This window comes from Benincasa hispida, unplaced genomic scaffold, assembly GCF_009727055.1.
Source record: "Benincasa hispida cultivar B227 unplaced genomic scaffold, ASM972705v1 Contig1300, whole genome shotgun sequence".
Lineage (NCBI taxonomy): Eukaryota > Viridiplantae > Streptophyta > Magnoliopsida > Cucurbitales > Cucurbitaceae > Benincasa > Benincasa hispida.
Genome location: NW_024063852.1, coordinates 1,583 through 9,503, shown reverse-complemented (window position 1 = coordinate 9,503; position 7,921 = coordinate 1,583). Strand labels below are relative to the sequence as shown.

The 7,921-nt window shown below is 33.5% G+C and overlaps 1 pseudogene; it reads left to right on the top strand.

The window, feature by feature from the left end:
- Positions 1-5,173: 5,173 nt before the first annotated feature.
- On the top strand, positions 5,174-7,192 carry LOC120068885 (annotated as a pseudogene).
- The last annotated feature ends 729 nt before the right edge of the window (positions 7,193-7,921 follow it).

Genomic DNA, 7,921 nt, shown 5'->3' with positions numbered 1-7,921 from the left:
TTAAAACCACATAGGTCGAGTGTTCAAAACTCGACCCACGGGTTGGCAAAATTAAAGTGGTGGTTGAGGGCAGACATGCATGTTTAAAGCTATGTTGAGGGCGGACATGCATGCTGCGGGAATCTTGGTTAACAGTGGCAGAAATGGTCAGGCACAGCAGCTGGGATGAGACGCGTCATAGTGCTTGTCGAGGGTTGAACTTTCGACCTACATAAGTCGAAAGTTCAACGTTCGTGGACAACCCTCCATGCAAAACTACTCCTCCACTTTCTCCTTGCTTATCGAGTTCTCAACCTTCGACCTCCATCTTCGTCGAATCCTCAACCCTCGACTTCTAGTCTCGAATAGACAAAACAACCACATTTCTCTAATTAGTTTCAAAACCACCATATTTTCTTAATAACTTTGCAAAACTACAATATTATAATAAAAAATCCAAAAAACAACACATCGTATATCAAAGATTCAAATCTATCGATCTAAATCTAAATAAATTAAATAAGATCAAAATATAATTAACCATTATTTTTAGGAAACACACTAAACAAAAAAATTGCAAAATATCTTTCAAATATCGCGCACCAAAATATTTAAAACCCAAAAAATGTCATCATAAGCAAACCAATCACAATAACAAATTATTCGATCTGCATATACGGGATATCTATGATATTTTCTCTGTTAAAGAACCGAAATTTAATGATTGAACAAGAAAAAAAAAAAACTACTTAACACTTGATCAACAAGTGTTCTAACTCATAAAAAAAAAAACATGTACTTGTTGGCATATTTATAAGAAAACCCTATAAATTTGAAAATTAAAAATCCTTTGATTGAACTCTTAATAATAAATTCTAAACCTTCAAACGTATTTGAGGTCAATTTAAACAGAAGGACTTAGATTTGGAGCATTACCTTTCGATTAAAGACCATCTAGTTCCTCGCCCAAATTTGAACATTCCATAACAAAATTGATCAGACCTATCTTGAAAGTTGTTAAAGATTAGTTCTACAACCGTTAAAACCTGTACTAAGCAAAAAATAATTAAAAGTTCATTCTATACCTAACTCAAAAATACATAATAAAACTAAAACTCAAATAAGACATACCAAAATATGGTATGCAGGCAAATAAAACAACACTAATGAACAATTTTAACAAAGTTCAATCATTGTAGCAACAAATGAAACCAATCGTAAAGCTTCTAATTCGTTTTTGTTGCTTGAATCTCCTTAGTGATTTCATTTTTATTTGTATGGCAGAATTCAAAGCTATGATAGCTCTTTGGTTCTTGAAATTGTGATTGGTCCTGAAGGTAACACAAGGACACTCTGATTCATATCAATATTGATCACGATGCACCGACTTTATTTTAGTGTTAGTTGATCAAGTGGTCAAATAGTTGCGTGCAATGAATGATTTGGTTTTGAATTATCACATTGTAATGGTCATAAACAGGTTACCTATGATGCAAATGCGACATATATAGGATACTTATGGATACTAAAGATATTGTATGTGTTCCAAATATGAAATACAATTGGGAAAAAAATGGCTTAGCGCTTAATAAGTAAAATCCTACGAGATCGTTATTTATGCAAACTTATGAAACTAACAAAATGATTGGTATCATCCTAATCTCCATTATACAATATCTTCATGTGTTGAAAAAGCATCTAGACATAAAAAACCAAATATGCTATCATAGAAAATTAACATGAAACATAATGATATATAAAGGAGAAATCTGCGTGCACAGTTCATATTAAACAAAAAATAACTTTTGTAATAATGGATGAACTTTGAGTACCATATCCTTGAAATCATGATGAACAATGAACATGATATTTGTAATACCATTACAAGAAAATTTGTCTTTCCTAACGATTCTTCTCCAAATGCTTAAAAAAATATCGGAAATGATACATTTTCCGATGTTTTTCTTAGGCTTTGAAAAAGAACGTCTTTCTCGACGCCATTTTTAATAACGTTGGAAGAAGATGGTTTTGATTTTGAAAAGAAAATATTGAATGGTATGAAAGATATATTCATGATACAAAGAAAATGTTATACTTCGTGGTATTGGTATGACCTCATGCTCTTAAAGTTGGAGTTTCAATACTCCACATACCATTGTTGTACTAAAAAAATCAAATTTCAAAATTCTAAAACATAAAAATTTGAAATAAATGAAAAAAAAAAATATGGTAAAATAATATAGATTAAGATGAACATGAAAAAAAAAAATTAAAAAAAAAAAAGTACTCTCCCTACAAAAAAAGGAAATGGCGGTAGAAGCATAATTCTTGAAAGAATATAGAATGAATTTGATTATATATTTGACAATAATTTTGAAATATTTGAAACTACTTAAAAATATATCTTTAATTTCTAAAAGTTTATTTAATATTTAATATTTAATATTATTTTTTCAATGAAATTTTGATAAAATTATTTTTAGAATGATTTTAAAAATGTAAAAAGTAATTTTAGTTATTTTGAAACCACGTTTTTCTTTTCATCGAGGAGGAATCACTTCTCAACTATCTTAAAAGAAATTGAAAAATATAGAGTATTTGTAACGACTCGACCTTTAGAGTATTTTAATAAGAGTCGTTACTCATAATTACACACTTACATACAAAACATTTTGACCATTGAGGAAAATAAATTTCATTAAAATAATAAAGTCAGTTTTTCAAATTAAATAACAAATAAGTAAAACCTTTGTTTGGGGCCCTTAAAATAATGAAGAAAAAAAATAACTTAAACCAATAAAATTTTGATCAACATTAAGTTTCAAATCAAAACTTTCAAATAGTTTAAAAACGTAAACTGAACGGAAACGATTTACATGTCCCATATGGCATGATCATAGGTCCCTCTCGTCACTCGTCGGTCTGTTCCTATCATTACCAGAAAAACATAAATTAAGAAAGGTTGAGTATAAAATACTCAATAAGTGATCCCATTACCGGGATCAGGCTATGCATCCACGAGCAAAGAAAGATAGCCCGTGACTCATACAGCTACATCGGTTTTTGATGATGAAAGGAAAGCCAAAAGACGTACTATCTTGCCTTGAAATGCATATCTAGCGGCCCGTAGGCACACCGTCAAATATGATAATAACATGAACGTGAACCCGTCGACCCACGCATGTCTAGCGGCCCGTATGCATACCGTCAAACTTGATAATAACATGAACATGAAACCATCGACTCACACATGTCTAGCGGCCCGTAGGCACACCGTCAAACATGATAATAACATGAACGTAAACCTGTCGGTTCACGCATGTCTAGCGGCCCGTAGGCACACCATCAAACATAATAATAACATGCATCAAGGCGAGACAATAAACCGCTCTACTGATCTATTCATGCATCACATACATAATATCAGTACTGATTAAAAATTTTAACATGCTCATAATACTTGTAACTACAATGCAACTAGCAAAACATAATGACAGACAAAATCATGCTCCAGAGTTCACCAAGTAACTTTATAGGTCTAATCTAAGTCACCTGGCATTAAGGAAACGGTAATAGTATCACTTACCTCAACTTGGTAAAACAACGCAAAACAAAATCTCCTTAGAACTTCTTGAACACAATTGAATCAACCTAAAGTTGTGGCTTGATTCACGACAAATTCCAAAACTTGATTCAATTAGCCAATCTGATCAAGAATTAAATCCAAAATCAATAACTTAATTTTCCACTATTACTCTCAATCCAAAAGAACAACCAACCAACCACTTACCCAAAACTTACCGATCTTTACCAATTTTCTGCAAAACGAAAGATAGTCTCTAGCTTGTAATGCCTCAAAACTTCTAAATCTTGAATCTAAGTTTCACAGAGATTACTAATTTAACCCAAAATTAGATGAGTGAATTTCACCTCCTAAATTATAAGAAAATAAGTCTTACCCAAGGTTTTTCTCAAGATTCCGGCAAAGATCGGGCAATGGTGGCTGATGGTGCGTCGGCTCGTGGCTACCATAGATAGGCAGCAGGAGTTGCTGTCGGACGGTATAAATGGTTTAGGATTGCGATTAGTAGCGAGGGTCTTGCATGAACAAACCATAGCTTCAAACAATGATCCAACCGTTCAAACTGAAACTCCATATGTCTCGAACAAACTAATCAAATTTGAGCATGATCCAACGGTTCAAACTCCAGCAATAGATAATTTTGGGAAAGTTGTCACTGAAAAACCGAATTGCTTTCTCCCCAATTTTTTTCTTTTTTTTTCTTTTTTTTGCCTCTTTTCACTATCATTTAATTTTGAAAAACATCTCAACTCTTTTTTTTTTTTTTCAAATTTTTAAAAGATAAATAAAATATTTTATCACAATATCTCCAAAATCTCCAAAGATTCTATTAAATTGATAAATTAATTAATTTTTTAAATTATCTTAATTTAGTCTTCAAAAACTAAAATTAAAAGCATAAAATCCATCAATTTGATACAAATTAAATTCTTTCAAATATTTAAATCAATTAAACCACATGAAATTAATTATCTTTTAATTTTTTTTTAAGTTGACCCTAAAAACCAAAATAAAAGGGAAACAAAATTCAATATTTTCGATAATAATATATAATCAATTAAATTCAATTTAATCAATAAAAGTCTTTCAATTATTTCAATTTAACCCCAATTTTCTAAATGAAAAGAAAATTTAAACTCAATAATTTTAGATAATTAACTTACTTTTTTTTTAAATTCGGGATATTATCGTATTAATTATTAACATTAATTGTAATAATGTTGTAGGATCATTTTTCAACCATATGTGTGCCTATGTGGAGGAAACGCAAACACTATAACAATGGAGTTTTATTCAATTTAACCTATAATCATTTACTTTAAATAATATCAGAGTGTGGAAGTCTAAAATAATTGATGTGGGAATTTTTTTTCATTAAATCTAATGGTAGTTTCCTTCATTAATTTCGATTTGAACAATTTTGAAATTAAATTTTAAAAATTGAGAGTGTTGTAAACTTGAATGAGAAAAATCCGGTGAAAATAGTTACACAATTTTTTTTTCCTAAATTTGAATGTAAATTAAATATTCAAACGAAGGAAAATCAATGCAAACTTGCCATTTTTTTAGCCAAATCAGAAAAATGAAATATTCTCTCAAAAAAAAAAAACATAGAAATTAAGCAATCTCTACTCTAGTAATTCCACGTCATCATTCTTGTAGCCCAAGGCAAAGGCATGCCCAATCTCCTTTATAAATATAAATACAATTCCCCTTGCTTTATCATCTCCCATTTCTTGCCGCCGCCCAACATGATCAATCTCAAGGAAATGGCCGTTCCCCAGTCCGTCTCCGCCGTCTTCTCCGTCCACGCCTCGTTCGCCACCACCATGATGCTCTTCCGTTCTGTCACCAACGAACTCCTCCCCGCCAAATTCATCTCCTTCCTCTCTTCAATTTTCGTCTACTTCTTCGGCTCTGTTTCTTCTCAGACCAAGTTTATCATCGAGGAGAATTCCGAGATCACCTTGAACGAAGTCTTCCAGGCCGCCGAGATTTATCTCCGTACGAGAATAGGCCCTTCGATGGACACTCTCAAGGTCAACAAAACCCCCCGCCAGAAGAATGTCACGCTTTCCATCTATAAGGACCAAGAAATCACCGATTACTTCGAAAACGTTCGCCTCCAATGGCGATTGGTCTGTTCCGCAGATGAACACAATAGGGTTGGTAACACAGAGAAACGCCACTTTGAGCTTTTGTTCCCCAAGAAATTCAGGGACAGAGTTGTTGATTTCTATTTGCCTTATGTGTTGAGGAGAGCCAAGGAGGTTAAAGAGGAGAATAAAACTGTGAGGATCTTTAGCCAGGAATGTGTTCGTGATTGTGAGGAAATGCGTCGTGGAAATTGGGGTTCGGTAAATCTGGACCATCCGTCGACGTTTGATACACTGGCCATGGACCCTGACCTGAAGCGATGGTAATCGACGATTTGGATAGGTTTGTTAGAAGGAAAGAGTTCTATAGAAGGGTGGGTAAGGCTTGGAAGAGGGGATATTTGTTGTATGGCCCTCCTGGTACGGGAAAATCAAGCTTAATTGCGGCCATCGCTAATTACCTTCGGTTTGACATTTACGATTTGGATCTCTCCAACGTTCAGAACAATGTTAATCTAAAGAGAAATTTGTTATCCACCACAAATCGATCGATTTTGGTGATTGAGGATATAGATTGCAGCGTGGATATAGAGAATCGTCAGAGTGTGGGATCTTACAATCGATTTGATAGCAAGGTCAGTGTTCGATTTTTCTTTTTGGTGCCATAATTGAAATTTCTGAATTCTGAATCGAAAATTGAGAATTTGATTTTGAATTTGAATATGATTTGCAGATTACGTTGTCGGGGTTGCTCAATTTCATCGACGGATTGTGGTCAAGTTGTGGAGACGAAAGGATAATAATATTTACTACGAACCACAAGGAGAGATTGGATCCTGCATTGCTGCGGCCGGGTCGGATGGATGTGCATATAAACATGTCGTATTGTAGCCCACAAGGGTTCAAAGTGTTGGCGTCGAATTACCTGGGTGGGGAAGCGACTAAGCACGGTATGTACGGAGAAATAGAAAAGTTGATCGGAGATACGAAAGTATCACCGGCAGAGATTGAGGAAGAGCTAATGAAGGGCGAGTATGCGGAGGCGGTTCTTGAAGGTCTGGCGGATTTTCTGAAACGCAAAAGGGAAGAAAAGGGGAAGGAGAAAGAGGAAGAAGAAGAAGAAAAGGGAAAAATGGGAATGGAGAAATAGAAGGGGAAAGAATTGGAAATGGATATTAGAAGGCGTGGGCGATGATGGATATGTGAATTGGTGAGAATGGGTAGCCATTCATGAAATGGAAGGAAGCCCAGTGTTTGTTTGTTGAGGGTGAGTTGACTCGGGGTTGGAATGAGTGGATGGGTCCGAGTTGAGTGTGAAAAGTGAACTACCGAGGAGGGATTGGTTTGGAGAACAGAACACAAAGTTGCTGCAGAGTCTGTTCGGAAGAGAAGCTCTAAAACAAAACTGCATGGGAGAGCTGCTTTAGCCGTTCAAAATGTTGGATGATGTCACAGCCTTGTTTCCTTTTCCATTTTTCTTTGGTCTAATTTCAACATTATTATTATCTTTTATAAAACTCCAATTTTTCTGCTACACTTATCCTTTTCAAATATTAGCACTATTGTCTGTCTGAAGTTGCATATATAGAAATTTAAATGACCTTGGATCTAAATTTTTTCAACTTAAATAATTTTAATTGAAAAAATGAATCAACCCAACTAGAAATATTTAGGTTGGGTTGGTTCGGGTTACTCTAGATCATTTATTTAAATTTTTTTATAAGTAAAATAAAAATTCAATTTAACTATTTTTATATATGAATTAAGATTAATTTATATAATGTATAATCTTTTTTCAAAGTAAAAAAAAAAAAAATCTATTTTTAAGAGTTGTACATTTTAAACTTAATAATAAGTTCAGGTTGGTCTGAGTTATTTTAGATGACACATGAATCAACCGAACCCATAAAATTTACATTTATTTGAACTCAACACAACCCAAAAGAATTCATAACCCATCCCAAATCGAACGGGTTGGGTTGGGTTGATCGGGTCTGGTTTTTTGAACACCTCTAGTGAGTCGTAATTGACATGGCACATCTCTAAAAATTGAAAGTCTGATCCTTTTATCTTGCAATTTTACTAAAAAAATCCTTTATAGACAAAATTTGATAATAAAATATTATAATCTCATGAAATCCCACCAAGTCCCCGAAATGAAAATCCCTCCCCCACAAAGTTAACATAATGATGAATAGCTTCATTATAGGAAACCTTCTTAACAGATTAAAACAACATAGATTATAAGAAATAAAAATATTTT